Raw genomic sequence first — 11,447 nt, forward strand, 5'->3', positions numbered from 1 at the left:
CGCTGCAACATGAAGGATAGGATGTAAATAAGTGACACTGCATGCATGTCTTTGCTCAGATCTGTATGCATGCTGACCTGCATATTTGCTCTAGATTTTGTCTCTTGCACCCATGTAGCCTCCATCAGGCTCATTCCAAAGACTCTAGGAGGCAATAACAAAGCTGTACATCAGCTTAATGGAGCCCCCTGTTATGAGCTCAAATCACAGCAGTGCAGCGGAGCAGCTGTTAGGACAAATTACGGTGAAGTTCAACACTGTCGCCATCCTATAGAAAACAAAACTGCTGGCTTCCAGCCTGTGCCTGCTGAATGCTTATAAGAAATAAGCAATCCAATTAGTTTTCACTCAGAGATTCCTCCCCAAATGTTTTATAGTTGTTGCTAAGCCACTCACTTTTGTTTTTACTCTTGGGTGGGAAAATCTGGAGTGCTGCATCCTGCTTCAGACAAACAGACATTATGCTTTAGATGTTGTTCAGTTTCCCTTGGAGAATCTGTTTTAAAGTCAATGTTGAAAGACTTCAACTTCAAAAGAAACCTCAAGGCTGAGAGGAGCCACGTGAGGTGTGAAAACTAATTGCTGACAAAATCAGTTTAGTTGTTTTAGACATGAAGTGTAGCCTTTATTACTGTAAGTGATAAAAAAAATAGCAGTAATGCATTTGTTCTGCACATTATGTGTTTGCATCCCACACATATAAAGATGAATGACTTCCCATTCTTAATCCATGGGCTTTAAAATGATGTCACTTGAACCTTTGTAGCTATAACAGCTGTACCTCTTCTAAGAAGGCTTTCCACCAAGCTTAGGAGTGTTTATAGGAATGTCTGAGCTTTCTTTCATAAATGCATTTGTGAGATCAGACGCTGATGCTGGACAAGGGGAGCTGTTCAACTCATCCCAGAGATCCTCTATAGAGTTGAAAGTAGGACAATGTGCAGGCCTGTTCTCCCACACCAAACTCTCTCATACTGGACATTGCTTTGTGCACTGGCTGCAAACTTGAAAGGGTTCACGGAAAAGTACCCACTGTTCCTTGAGCTATCGCAACAATGCATAGTGCTGGTTGGTCCTTGCATTCATTGACCACACTAATTTTACGCAGCCACCTGAATTGTACCATTTGATGGCTGACCCAATACTTTTTGGTATTTTCCACTCATTTTGAATTTAGTACTCTTGTCTTTTTTCTCTATATTAAGGCACTGAAGGAAGGTAAATTTGCGCTTCATACTGGTATCTCTCTGACCTAAGTTTTGTTTTGCATTTGCTTGCTGCAGATGTGGAGATATTCCAGTGCATCTGGTGTTATCAATAACCCTGATTTGAACCATCTAGGCATGGGATATCCACACACTTTCTACATCATGTGCAGCATTCTCTGTACTCTTCCCAGATGTTCCAGCTGCGAGACCACATTTTCAGCACCGAATCGCCCGCTGGTAAGTGCATGTGTGAACAGCAGCTGCAGAAATAGTACAGAACATAGTGACATATTCTGCCTATGTAAAAAATAATTTGAACAGGATGGTGTTTTAAAGTTTATTTTGTGTGTGAATTTTTAACAGCCCTAAACATCCAAAGTATGCCATACAAGGTGTTATTTTCTCTCATAGGGAATACTGTTGCACCTTCAATGCAACAGTATTCAAAGCAAACTATGGTCTTATGGTTCTGCAATTTCACATTGAACATTTTGCTGCAGTGCCATTCTTCTCATACTACCCAATGGCAAAATAAACTTGATTTCAATGTATTCCTTCATAAATATTTGTAGTCGGAGCCTGTGTACCTGGATTTTATACACTCACAATTCATCCGGAAAGTTTACCACTTTGTCCACATTTTGTTATGTTACAGACTTATTCCAAAATGCATTAATCTCTTTCCTTTAAGTTCCTTAAACAAATACCCAGTTATACGTTTTTGCAAAATTAAAAGTAAAAACAAAACAAAACAAAAAAAAGAAATTACATTAATGTAATTAGGGCTGTTGTAAACGAATATTTTAGTAATCGAGTAATCTATCGATTATTCTTACGATTAATCGAGTAATCGGATAAAAAAATAAATAAAATGAAATATTGGTAAATCTGGCATAATACCGGTGTTACTATCAGATATCAATATCAGTCCAATTTTTCATATTTGAGCATCCCTAACAGTTGCTTTTTTGTAGTTTAGAAAACTAACCTGTAACAATAATAGCTCACTTTCTAAGTTAACCAGAAGAAAAGTTATAGAAAAATCTGAAATTATATTGAATTTAATAACAAAGAGGCAGGCTCACAAATATGCTTATAAAAAATGTCTACAATCCAGCTTTTAGTTTATGTATTCATCTTCAGTGAGTTTAATAGATTAATTAAACTCACCTTGCCACCTAACCTGTCACGCTTTGGGTTTGAAAATACGGGAAATGCCGCCTGGAGTGGGAGGAGAGGGCGAATGAACGAACATGGGGTGGAGGGGAGGAAATAGACCAGCGGACTGACGAACCGTTAGACCGGGGGACGAACACGGGGGGAAGCAATACGGGATATTTACGACACCTTCACTGGTCACACTCAGAAACTAATCTACCAGCCATGTACGATGCGCTCCGCCACCCGTTTCTTCAGACCGGGATATGAAATTTATTGTGCGGTTCGTCGGTAAAGCTACATTTACACGGTAAGCATCAGCTACTCAGCCGCCCGCCCTGTTCAGGCTATCCGCTCACCTCAGCGCTCTTCCCGCCGTTCGCTTTCAACCAGCAGCCCCGGAGGAGAAATGCTGCCGTACTCCAGGCATTCCCCCAGTCATTTTAAGGATGCTTATTGGTTCCCCAAAAAACGATAAAAAGTCGGGCATTATCATCAATCAATAAAATCCCCACGGGCCAATCTTGAAGATTGGACTTTATGCCGCTGAGACTTAGCTTTTGTCAACAACTCAGAGGCGGAAGTGAGAGCTCCGCGCAACGCAAATGAAGTCCCGGCCGGAACACGGTGCGCTAACTAATAAAACACAAATTAACGAAGCTTCGAGGCAGGTAAATTTTCCTCGAGGAATTTTAGTAATCGAGGTACTCGAATCATTCGAGGAATCGTTTCAGCCCTAAATGTAATGACTAAGAATTTGCCATGAAGCTTAAAATTAAGATGTTTTCACTGATCAAGATGTTTCTACAACTTGAATGTAGCCAGAATGCACCCATCCTCTTGTGGCAACCTGGGGTGGATTTCATTTTTATTATGAACACAAATATAGAACATTAAAGGTTACAATGACCAACACCACCACCTGGAATAACTCCAGGAAAATGCAATGCAATAAGGATACAGGTAAGTTCTGCTGGAAATAAGAGATTCAGAAAGTTCTACAAAAAATTAAACTTCAATGTTTTTTTTTGTTTTTTTTTTAATTGCTAGTAACCTGAAATTGAATGGTTAAAACAGTGAATGCATTTGACAAGATTTATTGTAATAAAATGTTAACATTTCAAATAAAACCGAGGCTTATCAATAGGGCAAGTAGTGAGGGAAGGGGGCAATATCCAGTGAAGAAAAAGGGACCACCCTGGACAGTACAAAAACACAGCAAAGAAAAAGATGCTCCAACAAAACACACAAGACACCGCCACCAGGGGTCACCACTGCCACCACAGAAGCCTCGGTCCCTAAAAGAAAGACAAAAAAAAAAATGAAATACGAGTTTAACAGTGACACAAAAGCACTACAATATTGCACTTTATCCCATTTGTAGTGCCATCAATGCTCCCGGCAGCAGGGAAAGTTCAGGTTAGTCTTTTAAAACATTTTATAGGTAGGCAAAACAGCAGCGAGTGTCACTCCAGATGCATTGCTGATTAGAGACTCATCAGAAGGCTAAAAATAATGGAGCAAATTAATACAAGATGCAGTACAACCTTAAGAAAATGCTATGTGAAGATTTTGTTTACATGGGGTGGATGTTGCCTAGGCACGCTAAGCCCTTACCTTCCTGTCAGCAAACAAATGAACAGACAGATCGGTCCAGATATTGGAGGTGCAGCAAAGGAGGCTAAGCAGATAGACCAGTTAGCTTTAATAACTACTATTAAAGCCGACAACAAAACACCCACGCTTACCCAGAACGGTGCAAACAAAGGAAGCAGATGGAGTTGACGTCACGACGCAAGCAGCCTCATGACAGGTGAAGGCTTGCTTATATGCAGCAGCCGAAATTGGCCTTAAAGTGGCAGCGTACCATTTATGCTGCTACACTATTATTTGGAGCGGCTATACATAAGGTATATGAATTAACAACACTTTACTGTAAAAGCTATACATACCTGTCCTGTAAAATCCAGTGCTTCAACACATAAGTAGATAAATATTCTACAGTTTTTTTAAGTAGCAGGCCAGGCATCAATTTTTCCAAAATGATAAAACTGATAGTTTAAGATGTGGTGATGAAACTATGTTTTTGTCATGATTTACGGATTTGATGTTAAATTCCTGAAGGTAATCACGGGATATTAATATCCCGTGATTACCTTCAGGAATCACAGGATATTTACCACTGCATATTCACTCTTGAATAAGTAGTCTAATGTATGCCCTTGTGGCCCTAATGAAGAGCATTTGAGTGCTGGTTGAATGACTGACTCCTCTCAACCCTAATTAATATAATCCTTATGACTTTAGTGGTATTTGAAGCTTAACCTCTAACCCTGTCATCAGCTCATCTTTACGTAAGGTCAAATGCCCTGTAGTGATATTTAGCTGGGTTGTCTTGATTAACATATTAGCATTACTAATATGCTAAACTGAGACTGAGCTGAAGGCAGGGCTGTACTTAAGAGCAGTGCTCTGGGGTAGTCTGTTTTTCTTTCTTTTGCCAGCTCATCCAGATGACACTATGCTTTCCGTTAACATGACTCTGATCCCATAGTCAGCACGGCACCAAAACCAGTACTCTGACAGGCGATTAATCAAATCCCCCTTTTTGCCCTTTGTAATTGTATTATCCACAACACAGTGATGTGTAAAGGTTTAACTTCACAGACAATTTAAAACAGTAATGATGGTATGTGTATCCTCTCACCATAGACAAAAGAAGATGTGTTCTTAATGGCCCGTTGTGTTTTGAAATACAATGTTAATCCAAGCAGTAATTTTCTTTTTAAATGCCTTTTCTTCATGGAGAACAATGGCCCGTATTTATCTCCCCTGTAGTGCGTCTAATACATTACCTTAAGAAGAAAACAAAGGGAATGATCTCTTGGCTTTGAGTCACAACCCTGTGACTAACTACAGTAAACTTCAGAGGGAAGAGTATTAGTTAAAGATAGAATTCTTAATATGAAAAGTAAGGATTTGTATTTGTATTTGTTCCACTTTTTCTTTTTGTAACAATGTTTCAAGGCAATAAATCTTGCACAGTTGGAAAGTCTGTTTGATTCCTCTGAAATAGGGCAGCAGTTGCAAGGAAAACACGTGTTTTACTGTGGATCATGCAGCAGAGTTGAGGATGTGGGTTTTATCTGTGGAAAACTTTCCAAATCCCCCCCAATACCTCATTGGAAAAACAAGGCTTGTCATTACTGAAGGGAATGTCAATACAGAGTTGCACTAAGATGAGATTCTTCAACCCTTTAAGTATGTAATGACTCCACACTTAAAGACTAAACTCCCAAAGAGGTGGTCTTATCAGAGATCTTATCAGAGGCTACCTCCAGAATTCAGTGATGGAAGCAATGAAATAACCTGCTTGTTGTCCTGACCTCAACCTTCCTAATCACCTGAACGATCAGTTTGGGCGTCCTGCTTGATGAAGAGTAAGCAGCACAGCGATGTACTGCTTACTCAAACCAATGAATTGTTAAACTGCCAATATGCTTTGTTTCTTTAATCATCCATTCCACTAAACAAAACCAAACCAGAGCTGATAGCACAATTCATTATTTGGTATTGTCCGAGAACTCTGCTTTTCAACCTATGTTTTTACTTGCAAACGTGATACAGTCTAAGGGGGGAAAAAAATCATGTCCTTGAGCAGTTACGGAGCAAACGCGTATTTTCTTACTTGCTAAGTTGAATGCTTTTTTCATTTTAGTTTCCATCTAGGAGAGCTTTTTCTTTCCATTGATTTTTTTTTTCCATAAGTTTCTTCCGTCTCACTTGGTTTTAGTCTCCCGACCACATATAGTACCCTGATGACGTGCACACATCATGCAGAGTTGTGTCATTCACACCATCTGTTCTCCTGCACAACAACATGTTCATCTCAGTGACCCTCTTTATGCAGCTCACACGTAGCGTTCATAAGATACCAGAGCAGATGGAAATGACTACATGAGGCCAGACAGAAAGTTGATAACATGAGCTCTGCTGCAAGAATACAGTGGATCTATGTACATATATGCAGAATACAGATTTGTTTTCAGTTTTTCCAGATGTAGCTATTTTTGTTTCGCCTAATAGTTAATGGGGACCACAAGTTAGGAAAAATATTAACTTCACAATAAAAAATAGTTCTAAAAATCTAGAAAGCCTGTTGTGTGAGAGTTATCTGAGCTCTCTAACCATAGGTGGAGCATTAATAATTGCTGATTTAATGTAGGTAGAATTAAGTTATAAATTGTATTTTATTTGTCCCAAAAATTTGAATCCATGTAAGAAAATTGTGCAAGACAAATGTCAAATAAAATATACAATATCACTTTTTGGAGAGAATTGCTGCAAATAATGTCATTTTGGCATCATCTCTATTGTTGTTTAAATAAATATATGATATATATTTTTAAAAATCCTGTTTCAGGATTTTATTCAGGTGATGCACAACTTAAAAGAACATATTTTGTTTTGTAAATTCTACTTTTACTTCATTTTGCCTCATTTTTAAAGTTGAAGTTTAATAATAGTCATAATCAATTTAAACAACACAGCAACCCACAAATTCTACCTGAAAAGATTAAATTCAACACTAACATTCATGGAAATGTTATAGTGTATGTTTTTCACCCTGTGAAGATGTAACAGTATTTTAATAAAAAGAGAGGGTTCCATCATATTACTGCTGCATCCTTTCAGCACCCTGAGGTTTCTTTAACCCTGACTCAAGCTCATGTTTATTAATCTGGTATGCTGTTTATGTCTCTGCTTTCCTCTAGGTTCTGCTTTGGAAGTGTCACTGTCAGTGCCTTACACTTAACATAGCCACGGTAATATGGGATTAAGCCTTACATGCTCTCTTGAGCATTAGCAGCCAGGGCAAAGACGAGCAAGCGAGCAGTGGTCGCATTAGTCAGCTTTGTCCAAGACAGCTGGTTCTCTGACAAAGCTTAGTAAAGATAACCTACATTACGTCACAGAAACACGACATTCTGGGATCTTCCGGATTCCTTTAAAAGTTGTGTCCATCAGATGCGGATCTGATACATTTTTACTGCATCAGCCACCCTTTGTTTTCCCTCCTTCTTCAGTGTTTGTGGATGGTTTGATCTCATGCTTACCAGCATGTTTGGCATCGAACATCGTCAGCTCTGAAGAGATAACAACGGCGTCTGCATGTGAGACAGGATTACAGAGTCACCATGTGACTGTCCTGCCCTTAGACAGACCTCTAAGAACAGACGAGTTAAATCTGTCCAAGTCAACCTCTGGTCTCGAACTCTTCAGATGTAAACAAAAAGGAGGACTGCTGAACAATCTACAGATACAACCTTTAACTTGATCTGCTGAGGATGAAAGGTACAATGTTAACTTTGGTCTGATTTTGGTACACTAAAATTAAAACCCTTGAACCAATGTCTATTTGCAAGACTTTTGGAAAAGTTTTACATGAATTACATTTACGCAACATGTACTCACCACAAAAATTCATTTTAGGGAATTATTGAGTTGAAGAAACTCAATCAAAAGTTTCCAGTAGAAATCTTGTTGAGACACATACAGAGTGACTCAGAGTACATGGGATTTGGTGAGTTACACTATGACCTTCTTTAATAGGCTCAGGCTCTAAGTAGACTCCTAACAGTTTCTTTCTTTAATTTTAGTTCATAAACTTCCATTCTAATGTTTACCTAATAATCAGAGCTTTTGTGTCTCTGAGACACTGCTGGGTCGACATTCTGTCTGGTTTCACACATAATAGACTCTTTATAAGTGGACTGTTTGGATTTGGAGTTTCTCTTTATAATATTGTTTAAACAAACAGAACTGGGGATAAACTTAAAGTAATCCCTTAGAGCTTTTTGATTATGTGAAGACGTTAAAAGGAATCAGTGTTTTTTGGCCTTTATAGGGCAGGTGCCAGCTTTAGTAAATTGTAAATCTCCACTTTTTTTGTTGCAATAAACATAAATTAAGTTTCTTGCTTTTGAACATTGTCCACAATGTTGAATGTGTCTGTTTGATCACCAAAGACTTCGACCTGGTAAATCCACCATTGGTTGAGAAATAAGCGTACCTGACTCCTTGGATATTTTTGTTTCTTTTACGATTTATTGTACAAAATAAGAGAAGGTCATTAAAGCATCAGAATTCAGGAAAGTAGGTAACCCTGGATCCTTCCTGCATGGGTCAAGTGAAAAGTTTTGTCCTAGTCACATGACTTGAAGCAGCAACAGTAGTCGGCTTTGTTCATTGTCCTTGGATCTTTGTTTATGTTAAAACCCACAAATGTTCATTATAAAGTAAGTCATTGGTTTTCAATACTTTTTAAGGTTTTCTTCAGCTTTATTCCTGACCTGTCTGGTGACACAAATTATACAGATGTTGTCTAACTAGTAATAAGGTGATTTAAGAAGTTAACTTACCCAGAGAGAAACTTAAAGATTTGTGCCTACAATACTGTTGACATTTCTGCAAACATTCACTCCCAAATGGATACGATAGATGTTTCTGCTGAGTTCAGAAAGAAATTTAACATAGTTGCTGAATTTATATTAAGTTTTCAAAAATGTGGGGTGAGAATACTCTTAGCATGCATTGGTCCTAGGTCAAAGATTACTTAGTGTCTCCTACGTCCTAAAAGCGCTCAAGGTGGTGTATGCAGGAAAAAGCACGTTGCTATGTTTCCACAACACAAAATCACCTGTAGTCATGAAGCAGTAAGCCGTGTGAAAGTGATTCACAAACTGTGATGGCTTAATGGATGTCTGTTTTATGTCGCAACATAAAACACTGAATCATTTTTATGATGCTTGAATGTTTCAATTGGGATTAGTGTCGAATTTTAGGGTGAGAAACAAAAACTTACTTATGTAAACAAGAATCAAATACTTTGCTAAAATGATGTAGCTTTGTGAAGCAGAGGCTAAGCGGACCGCACATTTGTCTTTGGAAATTACTATAAATTTCCTCATCATGTAAGGTTGTTTTTTTTGTTGATCTACCTGCTATTCTAACTTGTTGTAAGTTAAATAAACTTTCATGCATTGCCCAACTACTTTAGATTCAAGATTTGTTGCGCAAACAAGCACAGTGTGCTTGAACCTGCATTTTTTTGCCTCCCAGTCACTTTCCTGTTTCTCCCTAACGTCAGTATTCAGTTGCCGTGCTGACATGTCTTTTGTTCTCTGTGGGTGAAACCACATAAACTCCAGGCAATTGGTTGGCTGCTTCATAAAAACACTGTTAACAGTGTTAAAATGCAGGTTTACATTGTAAGGAAGGCAGAACATGATTGTGGATCTGAAGAGTGTGGGCCCACCATGCAAATGATCTAAGTAAATGCTTCCATTCACTTGTGCAATGTCTTCACTTCAAAATGAATATGAAAGTTTATGTGTCACCTTGTGTGTCTGAATGATTTTAATTTGACTCATTTTAATAAAAAAAGGATTTATTTTCTCCTCATATTTGTGTTCTTCGATTCTTGCCCTGTCTCATATACAAACTATGAAGCATCATATGAGCAGTGGGGTATAATTTAGAATATGAAAAATAACTTTAAACACTGCTTAACGTTTTAAAATGTCTTTGAACCATTGCTGTGTGACATTCCAACCGGATCTGTACATTGCTGTGGCTGCAGGCGGATGTGCGTTTTTTGATGGCAACAGTTCTGTTGTCTTTCACTGGACCCTTATTTTCATTTCTGTCAGACTTCCGCTGAAAGACTAACATGTTTTAACCTTTCAGTAAGCCCAGCCTGAGTAAACGTTTCAGCAATAAAAAAAAAAAAAAAAAAAAAGCGCAGGTTTGGCCTTTGAACCAGGCTTCTCTGTGTTTATACCTGATAAGACAGCAGTCCTTGAATGTGTTTGATCCTTTTGAAATATCTGCTGTGACCGTTTTTAGTGTGTTCAGACTTCAGACCATGATGTGGAGGAAATACATAAGTAGCATTGGTTGTGTTTTTCCAGATGTAGTTTCACAACCAGAAGTGATAAATACAGAGATAAACGTTTGTTTTGTTCACCTTTGGGAAGTAGGTCTAATGAAGTAAGACATTTACAGGCTTATATGCGATGATGAGTGGTGGAATCTTAACCTACTTCTCCGGCCTCTGTTTGGTCTCGTGTGTTCATCGTATGATTGGCAGGCAGGTAACCCAAATCCGCGCCCCCAGCAGGTAAAGCCCTCAAGGCTTGTTGGATTTTTTTCAGCTGGAGGTGTGTAACAAATAGTTCCCAGCGGCCAGCCTATGAAGCTTGAGCCTTTGAGAAGAATTATAATTTTAATGTTTCAAAATGATTTAATTTACTAAAGCAATAAATATATTCAGACCAACCTGGTTCTGTATGGAGAAGCAATAGTCCCATAAACCTTGGCGGCAGCGGTTCTGTTCCAAGTTTTTTTTGTTTGTGTACCGTCGCTGCCTTAAAAATGGTCTTGTAACCCTCTCCAGATTGATAGATGTCAAGGGCTTTTTATTTTCCATGTGTCCTTGGATTTCTTACAGCTCCTCACATGATGTGTTGCATCTTAAGATCTTCATCCTATTTCACGGTGTAAGACAAGTTCTGCTCAGCAGGTATTTCACTGCTCCAGGTCGGGCAACATTCAGGCCTGGATGGACTTGTAAAGTTTTCCTGAGCTTTCCAAAACAATTTGCTAAATCACAAAGAGATTATGTATAAACAAGTTTTTGTTGTTGTTGCCAAATAGTCATAATTTGAAAACCACATTTTGTGTTTGCTCATGTTTTCTGATTTTAATCTTGCTTGATCATCCGAAGCACTAAAGAGAAAAAACCCCCCAAAAAACGGAAAAGCTCAAAGGCGGTAAATACGTTTCCTCTACAATGTAACGCCATGACTTGGGCACATACTGACTTGGAGGTGTTTAAGCTTTCATTTCTGCTGATTTTTTGCCGCCTGCTTAACCTTGCCTGCAGAGGAATCTTTCAGTTGTTAACTGACTGCTACATGTCAGCAGCCTTTAGACAACCATTGTGAACTCTCTGAGCAGTAACCATGGACAAACAGAGAGGACACATTGCCGTATTAGGCTTTGTTATAAGTTGATACA

The 11,447-nt window shown here is 38.6% G+C and overlaps 1 long non-coding RNA gene across 1 annotated transcript; it reads right to left on the reverse strand.

Moving 5' to 3' along the window:
- Positions 1-1,165: 1,165 nt before the first annotated feature.
- Positions 1,166-4,298, reverse strand: LOC106905578 (uncharacterized). Its single transcript, XR_015763811.1, has 2 exons — positions 4,115-4,298; positions 1,166-4,047 (listed from the first exon to the last, which is right to left on the reverse strand). It is a non-coding gene; the product is annotated as an uncharacterized LOC106905578 (long non-coding RNA).
- Between the last annotated feature and the right edge of the window lie 7,149 nt (positions 4,299-11,447).

The sequence above is a fragment of the Poecilia mexicana genome, unplaced genomic scaffold, assembly GCF_051168715.1.
Source record: "Poecilia mexicana isolate PSO_F unplaced genomic scaffold, ASM5116871v1 scaffold_7, whole genome shotgun sequence".
In the NCBI taxonomy this organism is placed as follows: domain Eukaryota; kingdom Metazoa; phylum Chordata; class Actinopteri; order Cyprinodontiformes; family Poeciliidae; genus Poecilia; species Poecilia mexicana.